The 27,721-nt window shown below is 48.6% G+C and overlaps 1 protein-coding gene across 1 annotated transcript in view; it reads left to right on the top strand.

Annotated features, from left to right (window-relative positions):
- Positions 1-356: 356 nt before the first annotated feature.
- Positions 357-27,721, top strand: part of KIAA0040 (KIAA0040 ortholog) — a 31,064-nt gene continuing 3,699 nt past the window's right edge. The window contains exon 1 of the mRNA XM_019726988.3: positions 357-788. The gene's annotated coding sequence lies outside the window, so the exon portion shown is untranslated. The remainder of the gene's footprint in view (positions 789-27,721) is intronic.

The following is a 27,721-nucleotide window of genomic DNA, read 5'->3' as shown; positions in this document are numbered from 1 at the left end:
AGCCGCACACACTTGACAGAGGTGCTGCCTGCACCCCACTGAGCCGACGGCAGTTGACTAGGGGAGCCTGTCACTTTTGTGTATCCAGATGAGGCATTGCACCCTTACCCAATCCGCCCCAGGGCCTCCCTCTCCTACCCGTTTCCAAGAAGGCTGCTCTATTAGGCAGCCCTGGGCCGTTTCCACTTAAATTGCGTTTCCCCGACTTAGGTCTCACGTGCTGGGAACGTTCCAGTATCTATGAAAGCGACTGGGGACCAGCGCCCTGCGAGGAGGGGCTGTGTGTCCCGCAGGAGGCGTGTCCCGGGACGGAGGGGGCACTGACACGTAACGCGGGGGGGGGGGGGGGCGTGTAACTGGCGGGAAGACTTGGAGGGAGGGCGCGGCTAGGGCGTGTGCGCCCAAGTCCAAGGGCACCACAGTCTGTGTGCCCCAGTGGGACTCCTGGGCCGAGCCCCGGAGCGGAGCGCGGCTGATTCAGGAAGTTGAGTCTCTGACATCAGGGGCAGGACAGAGTTAGAGTGAAACCTCAAAAATGAGAGGCGTTGGCTGGCAGTCGGGCAGGGAAAACAGAGGGTGCCCTTCTCAGTCTGGCGCAGGTAGGGCCGCGTGGGGCAGCCCCTGCTGACCCTGCCCTTCGGCTGCGGCCCCGCGGGAGACCGGCAGGGGCTCCAAAAAGGAGCCCGGACCTGCCCGCCGACCGGATCGCTGTCAGAGGGGCAGCACCTGGCAGATCCCTCCCTGGGCAACAGCGCCAGCAGCAGGAAGCCCTCCGCAGGAGACTGAAGGTGAGTCACCAGACTCGCTCTGGTTTGGGGGTATGTGTGTTTTAAATACATTTTAAGCTACTCTCTGGAAAGGGACTTCCTGCTCACGTCTTTCTTTAGGAGGATGAGGCCAGTGATAAGTAAGATGTAAGGGTTGTTTCTGAATCTCCTCTGGCCCCACCACAACTGCAGTTCTCCAAAGTTTCCCTTCTTTGCGGGGATTCTCCGCAGCCTCACATCTGCTGCTGGGCTAGGTCCACATGCGTTCCTGGGCGGTTGGGGTGGAGTTCTCTGACTCCAGTTGACAACAGCTGCCGGTAGGAGCGGTTTGAAGGGGACAGAGGGACATTCTGTTTGCTGCTGGAAAAGTTAGGGCCTGTGACCCTCCAAAAAGTTAGGCTTAGATGTTGCTGAATTATTCCCGGTGCAGCCAGATTTTCACAGGGCTAAGAAAGTGGTCAAAACGAAAATATGGCCTGGAGCCAGGGGTGGAATGGGAACCTGCCTGCTCTTCCATGAGTCTCTGGGGATTTCTTGTGACACAGATTGCTTCCTCACTTCTTTGACTCTTGATACGGTCCCACTCTCAGCCCCCACCCACCCATGAAGGCAGAAGGGAGGACACAAGAAGACCAGTTTCCCTAGTATTCTGAAGAGCTTCACAGGAATACGTTATGTAATAATAGAGTTAAATAAACTACAGACATTCGCCAGTGAGAACACCAGCCCTGCCAACCGAAAGGGAAACCGAAGCAGACCAGCACCGCCCTAATTTCACAGGGAACCCCGTAGCCAGCATGCTTGCAGGACCGCTCTTCAGGCTGAGAAAGGGGAGGGAAAGTCCACTTGAGCCTTTCAGAAGCACCTTTCTTTCAAAGCTGTTGGCATTTCACTCACTCCACTAAAGAACATGGTGAAGCTACAAAGCTAATTTTAAGGAACTTCATTGTGAAGTCCTGTTGGATAATGGGAAAGCCTTGAGTTATAAGGATCAGCATTGATGTGTCTCGTGTCCAACCCTTTTGCGAATAGTTTGCAAGTTCCACCTACAGAATTCAGCAAGGGTCTTACCATCCACTTCCCGGTCTCATGTGCCTTCCCTTTCTTTGCCCAATGCTGGGCTGGGGAGGCAGCTGTGCTGGAAAATCTGATCGGGTCCTTTGGTCTCCTCTGAAATTCTGGCTCCCCATCCTCACCCCAGATAACAATTTTAGGAAAGAAATGCATTGCAACACAAATGTTTCCCCAGCCTCCACACTCTGTCAATGTTTAGCCTGTGAAATAAAGAGAGGATGATTTCTACTCTTTTCCCTAAAGACGAAACTCAAGAGAATAATGAACACTCAACAAGCTAAGTTACTGATTTCATCAAAGAGGGAGGTACATCTATCCCATCCATTCAGTCAACATTTACTGTACCTACTGTGTGCCAGGCCGTATGCCAAGACCTGGGAGTCCTGAGATATGAGACAGTTTCTTCTCTTGAGGATCCCCAACCTGATAAATAAGACAGATATAGAAACAAACTACAGTTCAGAATAATATACATCATAATAGCAGGAGCCACGGGACACTGAAACTATCCAAAGGAGGGAGTGATAAACTCCTCCAGGAATTATCCGGAAAGTCAACACTGCAAAAGCAACGGATGAGCAGGGTGCGGAGAATGAGTAGGAGGTCCCAGGGACGTGTGTGTCCTGGCATAAGACAGAGTATCTGCAAAGTCAAGGGCAGGTTAGGGGAACTGCACATTATGGGGGTTACATTGCTACACTGAGAATGGTGAGCTCTCTCTGGTAGGCATGGGAAGTCATTTGGGGTTTTTAAGCAGGGAATTTGTGTGTGAAGAGAGAACGAATGGCCCGATGGAGGCTGGCTTGGAGAGATGGGATGCAGAGGTAAGGAGGACCTTAACTAACATAATGGCAGCAGAAACGGGATGTTAGTGGTGTTTTCAGGAAGGAGAGTCAAAAGTGCCTGGTGCCCAAGTGGGTGTGGTGAGGGAAGAATGAATGGAAGGGAGGATGCTGACAGGTTGTTGAGCTGGGGGTGGGGGTGCATTGTGATGCCTGTAGTGCGAGTCATATGAACCACAGGAGTGGGCTTGAAAAGCGGATTATGGGAGAAGTAGACAGTGAACACTTCAGACACATTGAAGTTAAATATTCCCCGGAGATGTCCGGGTGGAGATACATGGTAGGCAGTGAGTATTTAGGTCTGGAGCTCAGGGAGAGACGGAGGATGCTCCAATGTAACTATCCAGCAGTGCAGATGGCAACTAAAGAAGCCTGTGGTAATGCTATCGCGAGACCATGATGCTGCTGAGAGCCTTGGATTTGCCGGTAATGGCCTACAGATATTATTTTCATATCATACAGTGACCTACCAAATGACTCTCTAGACTCCCCAGGGTTTCCCCGGGTGCCTTACAGGGTGATAACCTGATATGCTGGCGAGAGTCCTGGGTTAACGGTGTACAGGTAATACAGACGCATTTAACCAAACAAGCCAATCCCCCAATCCCGAGGAATCAATTCCCTGTGTGAGAAATGAATACGTTAGTTCAACTGTAAGATGTGCCAACCTCCCCAGAACTCAAATGCCTAGTCTAGTTATTGCACCTGTGTGGGAGAGTCCTCTATCGCTAACACAAGAAGTGTGACGTTCTCAGACTAATTCTAAGCCTCTAGAACAGGGCTGTCAAAACTGCGGCCCGCGCGCCAACTGCGGTCCGCAATCCATTGTTAATTGGCCCTCAGCAAATTCCAAAAATATATTTAGTTTACTTAAATAAACCAGGTGAGACAATACATACTTCACCTCGAGTGAGTGGCCTGGCTGTTTGTGTATTTTACCGCATATGGCCGTTGGTGAAAAACGTTGAAAAAAGTTTGGACACCCCTGCTCTAGAACGTAGGCCTTTAGGCCTGGCTGCCACTGCCCACATCAGGATCTTATATGACCTGCAGTAGAAGAAAAAAGCCTTGAACTTGGAACTAGACAGACGTGAGTTCAATTCTTGCCTTGAGCATTTACTAGCAGCCCTCGAACAAGTCTTTGAATCTCTCAGCTTCATTTCCTTTATATTTAAAATGGGGATAATTATTACTCACCGGGACAATGGTGAGAATTAGAATCAAATAAAAAAAAGTACATTTCAAGTGCTACATAAGTTATAAGGTTTTATAAAAATGTAAGGGGTTTTATTACTACTAATCTTGCCTCTTGAACCTGCAAAATCAGATGGACTGTGTAGGCATAAGATCTGGGCAGCGTCTTAGGCCCAGACTTGCAGGTTTTAACTGCATGACGTATTTTAAGGCAGTAATTATTAGGTCTTCTGCCGTCCTATCAGTGACACACATCTATCCTGGCCACTTCCCTTTCTACTCCTTACCTACAGTCATTAGAGCCCAAAGAAGTGAATGCTTTACGAACTGCATGCAGGTTGTGCTCTCCACAGGGACTCGGGGGCTCACGGAGTTGCAAGCAGCTGCTCTTTCACTCCTCAGGCCATGAGTCCAGGCCATGTGCAGCTGGGTCCACGAAGGTGACGCTTAAACCAGCAGTGGCCCCGACTCTGAGAGTCAGTTGATGCCTTGGGTGTATCTGTGATTTTTACCCCCCCTGTGCTAAGCACGGAAGCCTGCCATATTCCAACCCAGTGAAGTTTAAATTTTATGCTGGCATCAAAACTTTCAAGTCAACAAACTTCTGATAAGGCTGGCTGTTGGTGAGGAAAAGGCAGTAACCACAGACGCAAAGACTTCAAATGGAAAAACACTTGAGCGAGGAGCCAGCCCCACCCCCTCACTTCACAGATGAGCAAACTAAGGTTCAGGGAGGTGAAGTGTGTGCCCGGCGGGTCAACAGCTGGGTAAGGGAGAGACCGGAATCCAAGCTCGGTCACTCCGTTCAGGAATAGTGGACACGCTAGGGTTTCCACCAGCTGGACCTTCTGTACCTCACACACAGGGACACACACAGGCGCTCGAGAGGTAAAATAAAAAGACTGCATTTGAAGCTGAGTCTTCCCCCCCAAGTAGCCTCCAGCGAAAACCAGGAGCAGATCTGTGTGATGTGGGCAGACCTCATCTCTTCTGTTCCCTCAACTTCAATCCTTCAACTGCTCTCAAGAATCCCCCAAAAATGCCTGCAGAAGGGAACTAGCACTGGGAGCCTTCATGAACTAAAACCCTTTGGTGTTTGGGGAAACTTCTCATGAAGACTGTATGCAAACCAGTGGCACGGCCAGACGTACACATCAGATATTGATACACAACTTATCACTCAATGAGAAAGGCTCGAGGAAAATCACAGGAGCTCCTGAGACTTGTCACAGGTACAGTGAGTGGCAGGAAGGCCTGTTCCCCTCTCCGAGCAGCGAAACGAAATGTACAGCAAATTTTTTGCAGGCCACAGAGCAGCTCAGGTTTCTGACTGCTCCCATCGGCCTGCGCCATCTCAACAGAGCATCACCTGGGACATGAGTGGACCTTTAGTGAAGACTGGATGAGGGGTGCTGCGTTCCAAAATGAACTTCATGCAAACACGAGATTCCTTTTTCAGGGCAACTCCCGAGGGGCTGTGGCAGTGTCCAAACCAAATCCCGGACCCTGGGAAGAAGCTTGCTCCCACGACTGCAAACAAGCGGCTCCATGGAGTTTGTTGCTAAGAAATGAAAAAAAAAAACCTCATCCCTGCTCTGTTTCTTGGTCAAAAGTGAAGGCTATGTGTATAAGCCACTGCAGACCTGCGCTTGCTCTAAACCGTCTATAACTCCTTCCTGTGAAGATGCTTTTTCAGTTGACTTTTATTCTCTTCAAATACAACCCGAATTTCAAGCCAGATACACTTAAGGAGAGCCCCCCAGTACTGTCTTCTCATTTTCCAGGCAAGTCATAAAAGAGAACTGCAGAAGAGAGGGAAACGCTATCATCACCATCAGGAGAGCTGCACGTTATAGTCCTTTTGGTTTTCACACTGTCCTGAGAAGGAAACGGGGGGCATGCAGGTTTAGAGATGGGTGTCGAGGCTGGGGTTGGGGGCAGAGAAGGAAGCAGTGGAAATGGGGTAGTTCCATTAGCTGTAGTATCATAGGAACAGAATGGCATCCAGTGGACATGCCGTGTCTTAACCTAATCACACGTGACCATGGCCACCTTAAAAAACAAAGAGAATTTCTGCTGCATTGCCAGTCAGGAGTCTGCCCTTCCCACCCCAACCAAGTAAGATCTTGAGTCTGTGTCCTTCTCCTGCTCTCTGATCTTAGCTTCTTATGAGCTTCCCTAGGGGGACAAAGTATTGGCCTCCCAAAGCCCCTCTGCTGTCAGTGACGTGGGATTACAGAGAGCCACTCAGGCACAGTGACCTGAAATCACCCAGGAACTAACACTGGGGTCTAAGTGACCTTCCCCATGATTAGGGACCTGGAGTCAACAAATTCCATCCAACCTGTCTTGGCCCCCACAGATTTTCAGTGTGCAGGCTAGGCTCTCCGTAGCCATTTGCTGAACTGCCGCTAAGACTCTGAAGCACACGAGAACAACAGCCATCGCGGCCCCCCACCCATCAGGTTGCTTTATGAGCCCATCACGGTTGTTTAGTCACGTTACGCTCGGGAGAAGTGGCAAAGCTGAAAGAGAGCTCTTAATTAAAGCTAGTCCTGCAGACTCGCCCCATCAATCAAGCCCCTTTCTTGTAAATGACTGATGGCTTCCACCCTCCCTCCTGTTGCTCCACCTTCCACTCCTGACCGGAAACATTCCCTCGAGCCCAAGGCCCACAGTCTGCTGAGCAGCAGTTCCCAGCACAGCACCCCAGTGGCCTAGCTGGGTGACCCACACCCATCATGAAACCTCCACGGGGAGCGGGGAGCACATTTGCAGGGCACGTCACCAGACAGGACCTGCTCGGAGCTTCCTGCTTTCAAATTAGAAACTCGGATCCTGTCCACGGGGTATTTGGCTCAAAGCCTTTTGCGGTTCAGAAACAAGGCAAGACATGCAGGGGGTCAGGATACTTGCTGATTTCCAACTACTTGGTAGTTTTGCGTGAGGATATGGTTGACCCCTCTGAGGAAAGAGCTGGCTTTTCAATGATGGATGGTACAGATTTTCATAGCCGGTCATGGAAAGAATATCTCATTTCCAGACAGATGCCCTGCATGCCCCCCACCCTGTCTGGGACAAGGGAACACAGTCACAGAGCATGTGCCACATGGGGAAGAAGGTCTGATGCTCCTGACGGACATTTTCCAGGAATAAGTTTTCAGTGGTTTAAAAATATTATTCCTTAAATAATATTTATACCACTGAGGTATGTGGTCATTCATCATTTGGTTTTGGAGTGAATAAATATACCGTGTTTCCCCAAAAATAAGACCTCACTGGACAATCAGTTCTAATGTGTCTTTTACTATAAGACCCAGTATAATATAATATAATATAATATAATATAATATAATATAATATAATATAATATACCAGGTCTTATATTAATTTTTGCTCCAAAAGACACATTAGAGCTGATTGTCTGGCTAGGTCTTATTTTCGGGAAAACACGGTATTCACACTAAAAAATCAACTATGACATTTTATACTTCTTAAATAATTAATAATGGGAACTATACCATTCTATTCTATTTCTTATCTATTAACTTTTAAGAAATTCTTCTCATGTCTCCCTCCACGTTTTTTTAGTTGAAATTCACATTATATAAACATAACCATTTTAAAGTGAACAATTCAGTGGCATTTAGTATATTCATGACGTTGTGTAACCACCACCTCTGTCTAGTTCCAAAATATTTTCATCACCCAAAATAAATCCATCTCCACTAAGCAGTTACTCCCTATTGTTCCGTCTTCCCAGCCCCTGGCAACCCCCAGTCTGCATTCTGTCTCTATGGATTTATCTATTCTGATATTACATATAAATTGAACGGAATCATACAGTGCATGAGCTTTTATGTCTGGCTTCTTTCATTTAGCATAATGTTTTCAAGATTTATCCATGGTTGCACATCTATTGGTGCTGTATGGTTTTTCATGGCTGAATAATATTCCATTGTGTGTGGATTGCACAATTGCTCTGTTCGTCTGTTGATAGGCATTTGAGTTGTTTTTACCTTTTGGCTGTTGTGAATATACGTGCACAAGGATTTGTTTGAGTACCTATTTTCAATTGCTTGGGGCATATACGTATAAGTGGAATTGCTGGGTCATAGGGTAATTCTTAGTTGAACTTTTTGAGGAACCACCAAACTATTTCCCCTTCTCCCACAATCTTATCAACGTACTTACAAATTCACTTCCTTTTCGTGAGGTAATATGCATATTTAGTGGCATACTAAATTTCTAGGCCTGGTCTCGTATTTGTTGCCTTTGATCTCATGTGTAAATGAGATATTACATTTTGCCTCTTGTTGTCCTCGAGATGCAGAGTTATTTGGATGCTTGACCAGGAACATATTTGGTTAAATTAGAAATCATTCTTGGTGTGAGAAGGAAGAAACAGATAACAACAGCCACATTTATGGAGGACTATGCATGTGTACTGGGCCTTGCTTTAAGCTCTTCACCTACTTCCTCTCATTTAACTCCCATGACAGCTCCACCGTTATCCCTATTTTACAGATGAGAAAACGGAGGTGTCTACCAAGAGCTAAGTGTTCTTCCCCTGTCTCCAGAGTACTATCCATAAGCCTTTCCTACAAAGGAACTGTGCAACTGCCACCAATAATGAGGAAGACAGTTAGTCTGTTCTGGCAAACGGACAGATGAAGAGGCAATTATAATACAGTGTCATGAATGGCATGACAGGTGTCACCACAGGGGCCCATAGAAACAGCACTTAGCCCAGCTCTGGGCAAACAGACTTCCCAGAGGAGATGAAATCTAAATTAAGTGTAGTCTTTTATTTAAAACATTTGCTACCCTTGGGAGGACTTGACTCTCCCCCAGTCACCCTTCTTTGGCACCACCCTTCACCATTGTATTCCCAGGACACACTATCTGCCACATAATAGTTATTCACGAGACACACATGCTCTGCAGATGGAACTTCTACTGGGTCATGCTGGTACACGACTCCAATGCCTGGGACCTCTTTCAGCTCACAGGCTTTCTCAAAATAGAGGTGGCCCAGGGAGCACAGGAAGGAGATGGTTAGACAGCTCATGAATGGGGGGGCCAGGCTTTGACCCAGGCGGGCCCACCTAAAAGGCAGGGTGGAATAGAGATAGGACATGCTGTGAAATTGGAAAGCTAAAGATCAAACAAAATCCATTCGCTGGTTACATCTACCTGGTGGGTGGGCTTCCGATTTGCAACCTCTGATCTAGGTTTGCCCCTCTTGGACAAACGTCTCATTTGGTTTCTACCAATCTTGTGCTAAGAGTGTGTGTGCGTGCGTGTGTGTGTGTGTGTGTGTGTGTGTGAGAGAGAGAGAGAGAGAGAGAAAGCTATCCCTTTAAACTAGAGCCAACTGAATCCAGCTTTGATTACCCTTGTGACCTCAGATTTAAAATTAGGATTATCACCAAACTTAAGAATATACAAAGGGATAAAGTGTGTTTCAAGTCGGGGGTAAAAGGACTACTCCCTATCCACTCAAGTTTTCTTACACAATTTGCTTTCATGGTCAAATATGAAAAAACATCCCTGAAGGACCGATCAGGGCTTTCCAACAGCATGGTGGTAGCCTTACGTTCAAGTTGAGTCATCTAAATATTCAATATGGCACCTCATGAGGCCGAGGCCAGCGACCGTGGGAAGTCAGATCTCACTGCTGCCCTCTCTGTTTCTAGTCATAGCCTCACTAGACACTCAAACGTAACCAGTCACCCAAAGAGGCCTGCAGAGTGTGCCTGCATGCTGGAATGTTCAAGAATATCCGGCATCTGAGCCCAGGCTGTAAGAGTTCTCCAAACTCAGAATACCGAAATTTCAGCTGGTGGATTTTTCTCCCCTCCATATCTTGTTCTTTCTGACGACAGTCTCTGTGTGAACTCCAAAACACATGTGACAGCATGGAGCGACCTCTGGATAGTTAGGGGAAGAACAGCCCCTGCTTAGCTGTGAGACTGTGGGTATTTCACTTCAGTGGGCTTCGGTTTCCTTGTCTATAACAATGTTCATTAATTCAGCAAATATTTTCCAAGAGTGAAACATGCCCCAGATGTTGGGCATGCCGTGATGGAAACAGATTCTGTCTACAAAGGAAGATTGACTAAATAAACAATGAGACTAAAGCAGGTTGGGGCTTGTGGTAAGGGGACAGTGAAGGGCATGAGGACGGACTGTTTACCTCAGTGAGGTCGTGGAAGCTTTCCCAAGGGCAACGCTATTTAAGCTGAGACTTAAATAAAGAGTGTAGTGGTTGGGGTGGGATTAGGGGAACGTTGGGGGTTCCAGATAAAGAAGTGTGTGTGAGGCCCCCAAACAAGAGAGGCCCGGCCCCCAAACAAATCTCAAGAGTCTGAGAAATGAAAAGGCTTGTGAAGTGCAAAAGGACTGGTTACCCTCTTCGCCCCTGCTCACTCCTCCTCTTGGTGCTTTTAGGAGTTAGTGTAGTGAGAGGACGTCCCACTGGGGAGCCAGGAAACTAGAACCCTGTCTGCCCTTGGCCACTAACCCGCTCGGCCATTGTAAACAAACTTTGAACACATTTCTGCTCTTTAGTTGCTTCGTCTGTGAAATAGGGTAAGAAATCCCTTCCCTCCTCACAGCACAGTGGACTGAATGAAAAACACGTTTGCAGACGCCTTGAACAAATTAAAATGAGGGGTAAGCGCAGGGTCTTTGATGGTTGTTCCCCCAAACATAAACCGCACAAGCCCGTTCTAGTGTTAGTTCGAGGGCTGGAGGAGTGACTGCCTCAGAGCTTTTATCTCCCTCCCACCATTCCCAGGGGGTTGGGAGATAAATAGCAGTTTCTTTCTGCTGGGTTTGGTGATATTTCATTTCAGTTCATAATCAGATTTTGTCGAAGGGAGCAAGTGTGCTTCCTATTAATAAAAGGATTTTATTTTAATTGTAATATTTGTGATTACTGAGCCAAAGGGTTCGATCCTGCACAGGCCTGGGCTATGGCCAAGCATACTTCAAATTACGAGAGGGATCAGGTAAGAGACTGTGGCCTCTGAAACCTTAACGCTGCTCTGTCTTCCCTGCTCACCAACTTCCGGGACCTACGTTAGGCCTTCAGAGCCCTCTGGAATCTCCCCAGCCTTGCCTGTACCACCTCACTTCCCAGCCTTCCTCAGAAGGTGTCTTCACTGCCACCCAGTCCCAAACTCTGAATGTGCTGGCCTCTGTGCCTTTGCTCTTGCTTTCCCATCCTATCCAGCTCACCCCAACTTCCCTTCTCCCACCTGGATGTCCACCCCTCCATGTGGTAACAGGCAGTGCCAGGACCAGCATAACCCCATCCCCTCCACGCGGCCCCCTTACATGCTGTCGTTGACCCCTGCCTCTCTAGTGGGGCGTGCATTTTGGTATTTTCTGATACTCACGTGAGCCTCTAATTGCTTACTATTATCTCTGGAAATTAAACTTGGGAGAGCATTTTCACTTTATCAAGAATGCTCATGAGCTTATTATGGGACTTTCACAGCAACAGTAGATGGTGATGAAGCTGGGGGCTTACTTTATTCCCATCCTAGAGATGAGGAGGTTTGGGGGTTCAGGGACTTGAGCTACCAGCCACCTGGCAGGACTTGCAGTGCTTCCGCTTCCAGTAAGAAACCCTCCTAGGTTAGGAACCAGTTCTCACACTTCTCTGCCCAGCTCTGCACCATGCTGCTCACAGAGTAGGTGCTTCAATTAACTAGCACTTCCGGAAATGAAATCCATGTGCCATCTCCGGAAAAGTGATTCAAAGGGCACATTTTATTAATGCAGATAATTGTTATTCATACTATTAGCCTCTTCGCATACAAAGAACAAGATGCTCACAGAGTTACTTGTATTATAGTGACCCAGTGAACAGCCTAAGGGAGACTCACACCCACTCTATACAAACCTCCCACCCCTAGTCAGTCCCTAGTCAGTCGGGGGCAGCTACACTGCACGTACCAAGCCCCTGCTCACACCAGGCAGGTTGGGCCCCACGGCCTGCAGGCAAAAGTGGAATGTGCTTGTCAGAACTTGCTCAGCAAGGTGGACACGTTCCACGCATGGCCAGGCCTGGGAAACCTGCGTCTTATGGCACATGGAGGATCCAAGTTGCCCAGCACCACTGCTGCCCAGGTAGGGTGAGCGGGGCGGTGCCCACCCATCCACTCTGGGTTAGAGGCGGGAAGACCTCCCATCATGGGAGGAAATTTCCCAAGAACTCCAGGCCACTGATAACCTGGCAGAATTGAGGAGTCACACTCTTTGCTATGTTCCAACCTTAGTCGGGAATAACACCAGTCATGACTCTCAATATTTGTCTGGCTCCTGACAGCCTAGGAGCACATTCTCGGGCATCGTGTGCTTAGACACAAGGACCTGTGAGGCAGGTATTCACTTCCGGGTTCTGGTTTACTTTAGAAAGCACATGTGTGTGTATGATCAGACCTTCAGAGTGGTACCAAGGGACTGAGAGGAAAACCAGTCCCCCTTCCAGCCCTGCCTCAATGTCCTCCCATCAAGACATCGCATACTGTCACTGTCTTGTGTATATGTACAGACTTTCTCCCCATTTTGGAGATAGAGACACTGAGGCCCAAAGCAACGGAATGCCCTTCCCAAGGACGCACGCTAAGTCACAGGTGAGAATTTGAGCTGGCTTCTCATTAACAGTCTATGAGCACCCCCTATGTTTCAGCCAAGAATTCAGCTCATAGGGTCCTAAACAAATACAAGCAGATAAACGGCAAACCCAGAACTGGGGTCCCACAGGCTCTCCCCTGAGGAGCAGAACTGTCCACCCCTATTCAGGCATGACATGATACGCACCCCCTCCTCTGGCTGCCCCAAGCCAACTCCTATACCCAGGACCCTCTCCTGCCTTCCTGCCAGCCCAGGCAGGGCCACATGTTCTGACTGACGGCTCTATCAAAAGGTTCCCACCCAATTTTCCATTTCTCCAAGACCCTGACACTTGCAGTGTTAGTCTGATCAAAAAAAACAAAAACAAAACAAACAAAAGGCATTCTGGGCTGCTGATGGAGATAAAGCCTCAAGGTTAGTGCTGAGCCTCCAGGCAGCCGAGCAGTGAGGCCAGAGAGCTCAAGACAAGGTCTGTGTCCCAGCCTCATCCCCTCACCCCCAGTGGCCCATGTGCTTTCCAGAAAGTCTTCCATAAAGCTTTGAGTCTCCATGCAGTAAATCCTTAGGGCACCCACGTAGGTCCTATGCATACACCAATAATTATTTAGCAAAACTGCAGATGGAAACAAGCTCCACGCGACCTTAGGGACGCAGACAGGAAGTGGAGGCTCATCCGCCAACAGCATCAGCCCCTCTAAGGACCTCTGGGCTGCGTCCTCCGCAAGGCTGAGCTGTGATTGACATGACATTACTTCTGCTCACTCCCTCTGCGCTTTGGCCTTTACCTTGTAAGCCCTAATATGACAGCAAGGGAGCTCCGGGCTTTGAATTGCCCTGAACTTTTGTAAACATTAAATGAACGGAGGACATGGAGAGGAAAATAAAGCCCTATCTGTATGGCTTTTTAGTTGCATAATTGTGTGCTTTTGCGCCTCCGTTAGTTTTCAAGTGTTCCAGTCCATCAACCTCTTTCCCATCACCGCCGAGACAAATAAATCAGTCATTCTGTTATCACTGCCAAGTTTGCAGAACTCTGAGTTCTCTTCTCCAATATTATGCGACTTCTCCAGAATTATGCGACTTCTCCAGAATTATGCGACTTCAAATTTAAGGTCTGTTTTTGAAGGGTCCCCTGTGTGGGAGACTCTGAATCACACAAGTGCTTGGTTGTCTTCTTGCTTTTTCAAAAACACACTTTCCTTCCAAGAGGATATGACCTTTGAAGCCTTAACTGTCTACTGTTGGAGTCAGACACAGAGCCTCCTCCCCTTTATTTGCGGAACAGAGAAGTCACCGCCTCTCCCCAGCCACTCCTAACTCAAAAATGACCTCAAAGGCGCTGCTCACCATCTCCAAAAATAAAACTTTACCTAGATGCTTACCACACCCACAAAAACAGGCTCAAGACTCTTACCAAATAGGTTTGAACGGTAAAAATGAGAGCTGTATGACCAAGGCATTTCATTGTAACCATGGCTACAGGTTTTATTAGCACTAACACCAGGATGTGGTCAGATTGGATATACCCAGACGGCAAACAAGTGTGAGTGGTGTCAGAGTATGTGCCTGTAAATCCTCCAAATTGGAAACCTAGCTCCTAATGACACTGAGTCATAAAGGACCTGGGGGAAAGGGAGGGGAGAGGTCAGGAGGGTGGAGGGCTGCGTCAGTAAGAGCAGCCCAGGGTTCTCATTTTAGCTTTAATCCAGCTTTTTTATATAATCCACTAACATACTACTATCTTGCATTTAGATTGCAATTTTCCCTTCTCGGTGTCCTTTTCACACGTCCTGTCCTTCTTCACAATAATCTTGAGAGCTATCTGGGCTGGTTAATAGCCTCATATTTCAGATGAGGAAAGGGCTCAGAACGCTTAACTGATTTGCCCAAGGTCAGAGGCTTGGAGGTCAACTGAACCTGGACTAGAAGTGGGTCCTCTGACCCCTGGCTTCATATTCCTTCCACTGCACCTCTCAGCCAGCCTTTTGTATCGTACCTGGGGACATTCCGATATGTACTAATTCCTCTTGCAAAATGTCCCTCGTCCTTATCTTTTGATTTAGCCAAAGACCTGGGTCAGGCCATCTAACTGGAGGTTATAGCTGGAAAGCAAGGCTTGCCTTTTTCTCTTTTTTCAAGCCCCCCTGGGTGGCTCTCCCCTACACAGACAACAGCACCAAGAACAGGTAATACAGTCCCCACTCTGGACTACATGTTACAATCCAGGGGCCGCGAACTTAAAATGCCTGCAGGTGAGAGAACTGGGTGAAGAGGCAGGGTGGGGCCTGCAGTGTGGAACGGAGAGAACACAGGCCCTTCTAAAGCTCCAGCCCATCTCGGGTATATGGGAAGTTAGGGTGGCCACATTTTAGGACTAGCTAAAGATTGAGAATTTTATACGCAATCAGAGGAGGCAAAAAAACCAAAGTGCCTATGGGTTGGCTATAGCTCCTGGACTGCCACTGAGCACCCCAGGGAGTGTCATGCATGCTTTTGGGTCCCTAACACGCACTGTCATACGTGACACTGTTCTATATTTCTTACATTTTTTGGTCCTCTTAAAAAGGGATCTCCTTGAAGGCACAGAAGATGTCTTAATTAAGCATGGGTGGGGTGTGGCTCACATGGCAAGCTTTCCAATGTTTGATGGATGAATGAGTGGGTGAACACCCCATTATCCTAAGGGAAGTCCCAGAGACTAAAGTCCCCAAAGGGGGACTTTCCTGAGGATGGTGGCTGTGTGGCTGAGTGGTTACAGCAAGATGTTTGGACTCAGGCAGGACTCGAGTCAAACCTCTCCTGCACTTTAGTAGCTGCATGGCCTTGGGCAAATCGTATCATCTCTGGTAGCGTCGGTTTTCTCACCTGTATAATGGGCATAAAAGGGCCCACCTCCTGAGTTGTTGAATGAGGCCGTGTTTGTAAAATCCTGATTACACACAGAGTAGTGCACTTACTAAAAACGCAACAAATGGTGGCTTTTTCATTCAATGGACCGTCCCCTGTCCCTGTGAAAGGTGATAGGACATGTGCCAACCCTCTGTTTTGAGGCTTTGGCCTGCTGAGGTATCTATGTCAAAAGAGGCCAGTCAAAGGAAAACAAGAGAGCATTCTCGCTGAAATGAAGAGCAGAAAGTCGATAGTGATGGACAAAACAAGGCGCCCCTAAGAAACCAGATCCCAGAGGTCAGGAGGGCTGAAAGAGGGAGGCGCGGCTGGGAACGAATGGGGATCAAGTCAGCAAGAAAGGAGAGGAAAGGCCATGCGTCTGCCCTGATTCCCTAGCAGTTGGTTGACTCGCTCTTTAAACCAGTTTAGTGACAAACTGACTCATTGGTTACAACAAAATAAGTCTTTAAATGGATATTTTCACTTTTCACACAATATGAATAGTATAACAAATATAGTATTACGCAGTTTCCAAGGCAATTTTAAGGCACCCACTGTGTGAGGTACACTTAAGCTGCATGCTTCACACTCATGATCTCTTTTATTCCTCCCGGCAATGCAGTCACTCACTCACTCATTCATTCATCCATCCATTCAACAAATGCTTATTGCCACCCCACTTTCTTCCAGGCGCTGTGCTAGGTTGTGAGGTTAAAATGATGTGGTACCATGGACAAGACACCTAACCCTCTGAGAAAGGAGCAAATATCTCGTTACAGAGGAGAAAACTTAAAAAGTGCTGAATGCGCGTTGCCCAGACGCCACACTGTGTTAGTGGAGGAGGCAAAATTCTTGACCACACGTTTTCTGGTTTAGGAGCAGAAAACCCAGGACATTTCCTTGACGATCCCAGGAACGTAAATCTGAGGAATTTGTTGACTGTCTGACAGGCTGAAAGTACTATATTCAATCATAATTAGTACAGGTGGAATTTTCACAGACTCAGACATGATTTCCAGCATCTAATCCTAAGGGTAACTGAAAAAGACGAATTATTCAGAGTCCGCGGCATGGATCTTTGGAGACGATGAAATTAGGGACAAGGAGAGAGAAAAGGAAGCAGAGAGAGAAGGAGGAAGAGGAAAGGAAAATAAAGCAACTAGAGACGCCAGGCCTCCCATCACAGAAAGCCCAGATGAAACCTTTGTGAACCATTCCCATTGTTCTTAAATCATTCTCTGTTTATTTCCCTGGTACCGTCTTTGAGTAGAGAGAGGGTGTCTCTTAGCTCCCCTGTATTTCCGAGCGTAGCTTAATTAATCCTTGATTGATTGAAAGGCTGACTCATCTGAACCTGGAGTGAAATGGAGCTTTTTAATTTTCTTTTCTGCTGAACCTGAACTAGAGCATGTAGTAATCAGGAAAGGATCCCTTGTTATCAGAAAGTCCCAGCTACAATGCGCCCTTTGTGACTGAGCGAAAAGAAGGTGGGTGAGTATTTAGGAGCAGATAAAGCACCCCCCCACTCCGCACTGCCTTCAGCGATACGGGATTTTTCTTGATCGTTATTTCCTCCTGAAATGAGTCACGTGGCTGGGGACCTGGCTGGCCTGTGGGCTAAGTGGTGGGTAATTCTCGTCAAAGGCTGGCCACCAATGAGACTGAGGGTCACTGTTCTGTGCTCTTCGCTGCCCCTCCTGTCTCTCCCCAGCGACCTGGGTTGACTGATGAACATTTCTTTTTTTCAAGATCTCTTTTCTTAGACCTTTGCGTTAACTGGCATGACTTCATTCATTCCTTCAGACTCTGGGCATCCAAACAGAATATGACAGGCAAGGGCCCTGTTCTCACTGAGCTCACGTTCCAGTGTGGGAAGACAGTCAATACATGTGCAAACAAGTGACAAGAACGCGACCTGTGAATGAGAATCTTCAGCATGGGAAGTCCTACAAGGGCCGTGAGACAGGATGGGGCAGTGGAGGTTGACTGGGGGCTAGGCCTTTTTCAGTTACTTGGTTAAGAAAGCCCTCTTGATGGGGTAACAGTTGAGGTTACATTTTAGCAGAAATGCATTTGAACTGAACTCTGAATGTTACGAAGCAGTCAGTCATGCCAAGATCTGAGAGCAAATGTCCTAAAGGGACAAAAAAAGGTCCTGAAGTGGGTGTGTCCATGGCATGGCGGGGTAAGAAGCGGGGGGTGAAATGAGATTGGAGAAGGAGGCAGGGCCAGATGATGGAGGCATTTGTGGGGTACGGCGAGGAGTTTAGATGTCACTGTACAGGCGTTGGGAAGCCACAGGGGAGCGGTGGTGAGTGGAGGTGTGTGCGTGTGTGTGTGTGTGTGTGTGTGTTCGTGTTGGGGGGGGGGGTAACCTAATCAGGCTCATAGGAGAACAGGCTCTAGAGAGGGAAGAACCCGAGATTGGATAGGAAGCTGTCACAGTAATCCAGGTGAGAGATGGTGGTGACCTAGCCATGGAGCGGAGAGAAGCAGATGGATTTGGGATATAATTTGGAGACAGAGCCAATGGGACGAGCTGATTGGGGTGCAGGTGGGGGTGAAGCAAATAATGTATACTATTAGTTTCCTGGGGCTGCCATAAAAAGTGCCACAAAGTGGGTGGCTTAATCAGCAGAAATGTATTGTCTCACAGTTCTGGAGGCTAGAAATCTGAACTCCAATGTTAGTAGGGCTGGTTCCTTCCGCAGGCTGTGAGGGAAGCATCTGCCTCAGTCCTTGCACCTTGGCTTGTAAGTGGCCGTCTTCTCTGTCTTCTCCCATGGTCTTCCCTCTATGTATGTCTGTCTCTATGTCCAAATTTCCCTCCTCACAAGGACACCATTCTTATTAGACCACGGGCCCACTTGACTCCAGTATGACCTCGTCTTAACTAATTACATCTGTAATAAGGTCACATTCTGAGGTACTGGGGGTTAGGACTCCGATCTATAAATGGGGGAACCAAAGACACACAGTCAGTCTTCTGAGGAGCCAAGCAGTGAAAGAATTCATTCCTTCATCAAATATTTATTAGCACCTTTTGTATGATAGGCACAGAGCGAGGTCATCAGGTCACACAGACGACTGAGACCATTGCTATCTAGGGACTGGCACGAGTATGAGAGAATCAAGTCCACAGGTTTTACATATATTTAAAACTTACATCTCAAAGAAAAATGATTATAACACAATAAGATAAAGGCCACGATAGGTTCCTGATTCTGTGAGAGCTCAGAAAAGAAAGAAACCTACTCGGGGGGGTTTGGGGACAGAGGCCCTCCTAGAGGAGGCTTGAAGGACAGACAAGAAGTTCTTCATGACTAGGACGAGGGACGAAGGTGTGACGATATTCCAGGCAGATGGAACAGCATGTGCGAAGGATGACAACAGGAAAGAACAGAATGCTGGGAGAACTTAAGGGAAATGGGGCCACAAGGGTGGCAGAGGGCGATGGTCGAGGGGCCCAGATCACGAGCGATTTGTCCTCCTTGCTAAGCAGTTGTGATCATGATACAAGCACGGAAGAGCCAAAGGGAGGCTAAGCAGGGGCCATGAACATACGCGGGTTTTAGAAAGATGAACTAGAAGAAGGAAACGCAGAAAGCAGTTTGAGGCTCGGACAGAGATGGTAACGATGGGGATGAAGAGGGGGCCGCCGGAATCTGAGGACCCTTTCTGTCTTCTCCACCCTCTGCCCTCCATCCCACGCACAGAGCTGCCTGACTTGAAGCCGGTGTCACCTTCAGGGCTCCTGGGCTCCAGCTGCACCGACCTCCTCACCCCTAGGGTTTGGGAAGCTCCTTTGCACTTCAGAGCCTTCACCCTGCTGTTCCCTCCCCCCTGGAAGGCCCTTCCCTGAGCTCTGTGCACAACTGGTCCCTGTCGACCTCAGTTCCGAGTCCCCTCCTCAGAGCCCACGCCAACTATTTCCTTCCTGGCCCTCACAGCACATTCTGGTTTATTTATTTGTGCACTTGTTTATTACGATGTACCTTCGCCCTGTGGAAAGTGGGCAGCTTTAGCGCGGTGTGTCGTTCATGACTAAATCCACAGGCCTGGGACAGGAGCGGACATGTCCTAGGAGCTCATTAAATGCATTGCACAAAGACAAAGGGACATCTGGCTGGGGGGAGAGGAAGGAACTTCTGTCCAACTGTGCCCAACAATGTGAGATCCATGATGAGAGAGAGACGAGACCGTCCCCTCACCACGCTGCTTCTCAGCAATGTCTGTATGTACTTCAGTTCTGAAATGCTTGCTTTGAAAATAGATGGAATAATTTAGAAAGAATCTCCTTACTACAAGAAAACTTGAGAGAGGAGAAGAAAAATGCCTTAAGGGAGACCTGCATAATCACAGTCGTGACGCTAGAACCATCCCAAATTCTAAAAAGGCAAACGAAATCATCCTTGGCTCAGGAGGTGAGGCATGTTTCCCTTGGCCAGGCTATTCATTTTGGGCCCAATAATAAGGGCACAGAGGTAGCGCCAGGCTTGGCTCTCAGACGAGCCTCATCCACTGACTCACTTACTTTTCCCAACAGCTTATTATCATCAGCTCCACTTTACAAATGAGAAAACTGAGCCCGAGAGAGGTTAAGCAACCCGCCCGAGGTGATACAGTTGGCAAAGAGCAGAGTGAGGGTTCGAACCCGGGATATTTGGCCCCAGAACCAGCACTCTGAAGCAGCCCCCTCAGGTGAAAGCTGCACTACAGGAAAGTTAATCAACTCATCGCATCGTGGTCATCACCAACATCAGCTTGTTGTCACTTGTGTTAGTCAGCATAGGCTACTTGCTATAGCAGAGGATCCTTGAATCTCAGTGGCTTCACCCAACACAGGTGTATTTCTCACTCACTCCGCTGTTGACTGGTCACAGGGGTGCTGTGCGCCACACCCTCGTTCGGGAACACCTTCCATCTCTGTGACCCCAGGGGTCTGGGAGTCCTCCCCGGGGCCCTTTGCCCACGGCCAGCCAGCGTGACAGCAGAGAGAGAACACGAGGACCTGGGGGAGATCTCAGGAGGCAGTTCAGTCTAGCTGTGCCCAGAGTGGAGAGGTCGGCATCTTGCCAAGCATTGCCCCATGCTTCTTTTTAAGGACTTTCGTAGGAGAGACCTGGCCGGTGCAGCTGCCAGGAGTCGGCAGACATTGATTCTGGTCCTGACCCCCCAATCGCCAGCTGTGTGCCCAGTGAGTCAGAGCCTCCTGTGGTCTGGGGTTCCTTATTAACAAAGTGGGGAACCCGACCACCGGCCCCATGTCTGCCCCCTCGCAGTTCAGAATGTCTACATGATAAAGCATCATTTTATTACTTTTAATAATCGTGGCGCTTTAATCATTTCTATATTGATGTTCTGTTTTTATGCCTTTGTTCAAAACGGCAACCATAATTATAACATTGATTCTGAGAGGAAATACTATCAATTTTCTTCAAACACTCAATACCTCGTTATATACCATCTATGCATACTCCAGGGAGGAAAAAAAGAGGCTCTCCCTGTGTATTTGGACTAGTTACTTGAAGCAATTAATTAAACTGGGGAAACTACAGATTTCTATCTCATCAGGCCTAGAGCCAGATTTCAGTTAGAAACTTAATAATCTACAAGCCGATTATGTGCTGTGATGTGACAATTTTTTTGTACAAAACAGTACTTGCATCCATCTATTAGAGAGCATCTGAGCATGTCAGATGAGCAAGGTGAAAACTGCCAGGAAAATACATATCCGGACGGCGGAGTTAATAACTGACTGGGGTTCCTTGTGCCGTTCACTGCCAGAGGCCGGGCTTCTGAAGTGTGTGATGTTATCGTGACCACAGGCATGTTGTGAGGATTTTGAGAGGCGGGGCAAGGTTGGAGCAGGCAGGTGGAGACACCTGGGGTGAAGAAGAGATTTTAAACCCCCAGGAGAGATGGCGGGGAGTCCGGTAGAGACGGAAGGGATCCCTATTTTAGAGAAAATAAAACAGGCTCGTCTCAACAACCTGAGAAGCCAGGGCCAGAAGATGGAGAGCAGAGCACAGCCCAGGGACACTTCTGCTTGTCCCTCTCCCATCACATCCGCTGGAAAACACTCAAGGCAGACACTTGTCCCGCCTCCACCACCAACCTCAACCCATCCCGGCTGCCATTTTCCCTGAACCACTGTAACTGTCTCTTCTCACTCCTGCCCTCGGCGATCTGTTGTCCGTCACCTCAGTGACAGTGTTCTTTAGGAAACACAGATCAATTATGTCCCCTCCTTGCTTAAAACCCCATGGCTCTTACAGCGTACACCAGACATTGACATGACTCAGAGGTCCTGCGGGAGAGGGGCCACCTACTCTGTGGGCCTCGTGTCACCCCGCTGTCATCTGCACTCGCTGCTGTTGAGTTCAGCCACACTGTCCTTTCAGGTTCTTTATAGGAGAAGCAATGGGTCCAGTTGTTCTTCTGGAGAAAAGCACAGTAAATGCGTCATTTCCCTGTGTTTCCAGAACGTTGGGGGACACTTTATAGGTGCACTAACAACTGAACACATTGCTTTACATTTAGAGGCACTTCACCTGGAAAGGTAGCTGAGGGTTGAAGAAAAACCTATCAAGCCTGTGACTTGAAAATGTGCTACATGCTCATACATTTATTCTATGTCAAGACTTTTCAGACAGCCTGACATGTGTTTGCTGGTTTCGTAACTCAGATCTTAGTGAAGTCACCCCCACTGAGAGCCGGCCCCGACCTCCCCGAGAGGTAGCACTCACTGTCCTGGCATCATGGGCTTCTCCTTCTGGCACTTACCCACATGTCTGCTGGGCTCTTTCATGCGTGTTTGTGTCCCACACTAGACTCTGAACGCTAAGAGGACAGAGATCTGGTCTGCATGTTCCACCAGGACTCAACACATGGATCCCAGCCCATAGCAGGTGCCCCGTAAATAGTCATTGACCAAATGACGGAGCAGACCCCGTCCTGATGGCCATTTCCTTCCAATCACGTTCCCTTAACCCTCTCCAGGCCAAATTGCTTACTCCTCCTGCTGTGCTGCTCCCATGTCCCTTGGCACAGAGCATGAACCCCGGACTCACCACACTGTACTTCTGCTAGCTGTCTCTTCTCCCGGGGCTCAGGTCTGAATGCATGGGACCAAGTACGGAGTGGGTGTGCAGTGAATGCTTACTGGGTTGAATTGTGATCTCCAGGAAAGTAGCTGGGGCCCAGATGCCCTGACTACACCAGAGCCAGAAGTGATGCCCCAGGAGGTGCCCCGAGGCAGGTGATGGTGCCGCCGTGTATGAAGAAAAGCCTTCCCCACCCGCCCTCACCCAAGATCCATTCCCTCACTCAAGAAGGCACCTGGGCTCATAGAAAAGAATCATTGGTCCACTCGCTTAGACAGCAGTTTTCGAACTTGACCATTGTTCAGGAAACTTGGGCGATTTGTTACAAACAAATCCCGGGGCCCACCTCGACCTACTGAAGCTGGGTCTCCAGGAGGGCGGCCCAGGAACTGGCATCTGTAACTCCCTGGGTGACTCTTAGGCAGCTAGCCTAGCCAGGAGTCCATCCTGCTGTCACCTGAGATCCTCGGGTGAGGAAATATGTAAGCACAGCAATAACCACAGTACACGGTAGAGGCTCCGAGGAAGCATTTAAGGCCCAAGGGGAAGTCTTTGTTCCTAGCTTTCAATTAAGAAGTGGCCCCATGCATACCCAGGAGTCTGCAGCTGTAGCAGAGGAACCTTCAAAAGTTCTGAGAGAGACCTGAATCTCCCGCCTCACCCCACCCCTCACCAGAGGGATAAAGATCTGGCCCACTGGTCACTCGAGTTGGTCTCAGGAATTTTCATCGGGTGCCATCGTGATCTTTATCATGAACATTTCTAGGAAGCATTTACTACCCGACAGATACTGTTCTACAGCTTACACATATTACTTCACCTAATAAACAGGAACAGCGAGAGGCTGGTACAAAGCAGAATGCCCTGGCCCCTGCTTGGGGAGCTCCGGAAGCATCGTGGGTCGGAGTGCCAGCGCCGGACACAGTTCTGGAGCAGCTCTTGGCTCTCAGAGGTGGATCTGACCTCCCTGGGGAAGGACCCCTCCCGGTACACTGCCAGGGGTTCCAAAGCCTGGGAGGGGGCTGGGGCCTGCAGAGGGCTAGGCGCTCTCCCTGGGGCTCACTTTATGAGCTCAACAGTCCTCCAGAGACCACCAGAAGTTCCCCAAGTGACCCTTCTCCATCCTGTTGCTGGATGCCAGAGTCTAGAATTACAACCACAGATATGGGGCCCACCCACAGGGAGGTTACCTGCAAAACCTTGGGTTTGGGGTTCATTGGGTTGGAGTCGGGGCCCACGGTTCTTTGGATTCTTTGGCAGTGAGGATTATGCTTGGACGTAAGAGACGGTGAAGAAAAGCCCAAAGCTAGAATAGGCCACTGCTATCTGGAGATAACCCACTATTTTATGGATTATGCTTTACCGCATTTAACAGTTTACAAAATATACTAAGTATATTGAGCGCTTATAATCCTCACAACATCATAACAAGGGAAGCTTATTAGCTTCATTTTGTAGCTGAGGTTCCATCACTCGCCAAGGTCATGTGAGTTGACCCAGGGCTCACATCCAGGTCTTCTGGCTCCAGGATCGTTGCTCTCTCTCAGTGCCTCACACACAGACAGACAGAAGTTTGTTGGAAGAAAGAATGAATGAATGACTCTCTCCCCAGCTAGATACTATTGAGGATATAGAGATGGATACTGAAAACAGCCTTTCCCCTCAGCTTTCTCCTCACACCCACCCCCACAACCACAAACAATCATGGCTGGCTGACACCTACTGTTGGTTTTTACAAGAATAGATGAATTACCTTTCAAACAGTGTCAGCAGATACTAAGAGCCAACAAAAGGATGGGTTCATCTGCCCAGCGAGAATTTCTAAGGCCCAAAAGGTGGCTCCTTTTGCAAAATGTTCTATGGAAGCTCTAACTTTTAATTTATACTGCCAAGGAGATATTTGATTGTTTCCTGCAAATGCTAATAGTGCAAGGCTCATAAATACTAATGAAACACTATAGATTAGCAGAGCTCAGCAAGTAACCTGGGGCATCTAGAAGAGAGTTATTAGATTAAAAAATATAAAGAATACCTTTTAATCAAGTATTCCCCAGACTGGGTTCCCAAATGTTAATGAATACTCTCTCTGGCTGTATGGAGAGCAGACTCAAATAAGTACCTTTAGGAATCCCGAAGTGAATTATTGACATAGCTTGAGCTTGAAAAGAAATCTATTTATTCAAAGGCTATTTTAGGTGCCACAGGATGGAAGCGCTTAAGACAAAGGTTGGGAGGGACACTGAGATAAACATAATTTAAATGCATACTTCTGTTTCAGCCAGCTAAGCAACCTAAGCTGGAATTCGCTTATTAAGTTTTACTTTTATGACACAATCCCTCAGTGACCATAACTCCCCTGGAATGTACAAGGCTCCATGTTATCAGAAGCTGTATCTTTGCGCTTTATTACTGAACCTTCCGTCCCCAACGGTACTTATCAGGTGCTCAATAAATATTTGTTAAATGCTTGAAGAACTCTCTTAAAACATTTTCCAGAGCTTTTCAGATGCTGTTGTCTGATCTGATCACAACATCCTCCTGTAACAAAACCCCCAAATTAATACACGCCCTATGAAGGCCCTGTCTACCCTGGCCACAGCCTACAGCCCTGCTCGCTCCTGCCCTGAGCTACAAGCTCACCAGAAGACCCCCATTCTCCTGCCCAGGTTCTGGAAGTTTCTCTGCTTGGAATCTTTGAACAACCTTTTTACCTATGTTTCTCGGGCAGACCCTAGTCATCTTTCATAGTCCTCGTGACCCCCCCCCCTTGTGAAAACTGCCCTAATATTCTCCAAGGGCTCAGTGTCCTTCCTCGCTCTTCCTGGCTGAACCCAAAAGTGGGTCCCGCATGCCTGTATGTTCCCCGCGGGACCAGCCTCAGCACTGGCACAGAATTCTTTGTCAGCAAACGTGGTGGTGGTGTTATCTGATCTGAATCACAGAAATGCAGTGCAAAGAGCATTTGGTCCCAGGAAAGCTTATGTGTGGACCCAAGTAGAGAAAAGCACCCAAAGTCTCCCCACCACAAAGCAGAAAAATCCTTCTAGGTGGGCTGAAAACTACTGGGCCATCCAAGGCTGAGGTCAAAGTAAAGGTCATGGCAAAGGGAGAAAGAAAATACAGAGACAGTGGTATGAGGAGCACGGCAGCGAGTGGCCTGCGGTGAGGTTCCAGGTTACCAAGGGTGGATTTTCTCTATAAAGAGCCTGCGTGGTGGCGTGTGGGCAGACCCATGGCGTAGGGGTCCCAGGTCCTCAGAGGCGCTCGGGCAGAGCCTCCGTTGAGGGGCTGTGACTTCTCAGCATACTTTTCTCTGTTGCCTGTTGAAGTTCCGGCAGCCATATGCTTTCTATAGACCTCCACGTGAGCCAGACCGGATGTTTGTTGTATGTCTCTTCATGCGTTTGTGATGTATCCATCAACCTCTTTGCCATCTTCTATAACAGAGCAGGATAAACATTTAAGCCAACCTGGGGAAGAGCCCATTATCGGAAGATTCTGTAACTCCCGGGCAATTGCCAAATATGGATTAATTCCGCACAAAGGAAGAGGAGGTGCAGAGCAACACCTGAGAAGGGCTCATCGCTGGGGCATCTGGAGCCGAGCTCCCCACAATCAGCAAACCCAGTTTCTCCACTCACTCACTGTGTGACCTCTCTGGCTGCAGTGGGAGAATTACTGTACCTACTTGGTAACACTGTAATGAAGACTGAATGAGTTAGTACGTGTACAGTTCCTACAACAGTGCCTGGCATGTAATAAGTGCCACCTTACAGTGTCACTTCCCTTCCATAGGCCAAATGGCACAGTAGAATGTGCCAATCTACACAATCGCGTAGGTTATACCATGAGGGTGTGGGGCCTCAGTCCTGCCAACAGACCAGGACTGAGGTCAGGTGGGGCTTTGATGGACAAACCCCACCTAGGACACTTCACAGAGTATGTTTCCAAGGAAACAGACCTCAGGGACCACCCCTGGGGTACCACACCACTGAGGTGGGGCCATGCAGTTATGCACCAGCACACAACAAAATGCCACAGAATGATGCTGGACCCAAGTCCCCCAGAGCTTCTCTCCTTCGACAGTGTGCCGTCCTGTTGCTCACTTACAACATGAAGGTGGTTGGGAAAGTATCAAGGGAAATACAAGCATAAAATCACGCCATCGTCCTGTGCTGCTGGCCCGGCAGCCTTGAGAAAGTGCAGGACCCCCTTGTCCAGATGTCTGGGTGTTCCTCACAGCTCTGTGTCCTCGGACATGTCACACCCCCACTCTGGTCTCGGATTCTTCATCTTGACGTGAGAGAGTTGGTCGGGATGACCTCTAAGGTCTCCAGCCTCAACATCAGGGACTCTGAACTTTGGGTCCTGGGCAATGTCTGGCTCCAAGAAGTCTCTTCAAGTTCCTTGAATGACGCCTGTCCTCCGAGTCTTACTTGGTCACAAGAACTCGTGGATTCCAGAACTGAGGGAGCCCCGAAGACCTTCTACTTGAGAGCTGAGGCCTACAATACGTGTGGCGAGTTGGAGGGAGTGCCAAAGGACGAGGGGCCACTCTGGACAAGCAACCAGAGCAGACCCAGCCATAAGCTGAGCTCAGGAGGAGTAGGAGGCGTCCAGCCCACCCCAGTTTCCAAGCACCATGGCTGAGCAGCCTTCGAGACTCCTTTTCCACTGAAGCCAAAGGGAACCGGCCAGGAAGGGGACTTGGGAACACTTGATGAGGGACAGGGAGCAGGGACAGGAGTAACGAGGGAGAGGACGATAGAAACAGAGAGAACCAGCAGATGGTCCCCTACCCAAAGCACCATGAGTCCTGTCAGACACAGGAGCGGGATGTAAGGGGGAGGGGTCATGAACAGGGAAGAGAGCAGGAAGGGACAGGAAGGGAGGAAGGAGTGAGGCCGATGAGGACTGGTGGCCTCGTCGCCTGGGGACGTCCACGTCCCCTGCCACAGGCAGCAAGACATCAATTTCATCTTGTGCTTACGCTTCAATGCATGTGCAAATGTCCTGCTGTGTTCACAGAAGGTCAGCTACCAAGCTGTCTGTGGGGAATATGTGTTTCACATCTATCAGGTGAGCTGCCGTGGAGAAAAGACTGAGAACTGCGCTTATGGAGAGTCCAGAGAGTCAATTCCTAACAGAACACTGAATATACACGTTGGTTCATTCATCCGACAATTTCTGAGGACCTACT

The sequence above is a fragment of the Rhinolophus sinicus genome, chromosome 11, assembly GCF_057876585.1.
Source record: "Rhinolophus sinicus isolate RSI-liver-muscle chromosome 11, RSI-T2T, whole genome shotgun sequence".
Classification (NCBI taxonomy): Eukaryota; Metazoa; Chordata; class Mammalia; order Chiroptera; family Rhinolophidae; genus Rhinolophus; species Rhinolophus sinicus.
This window is presented reverse-complemented; position numbering and strand designations above follow the sequence as displayed.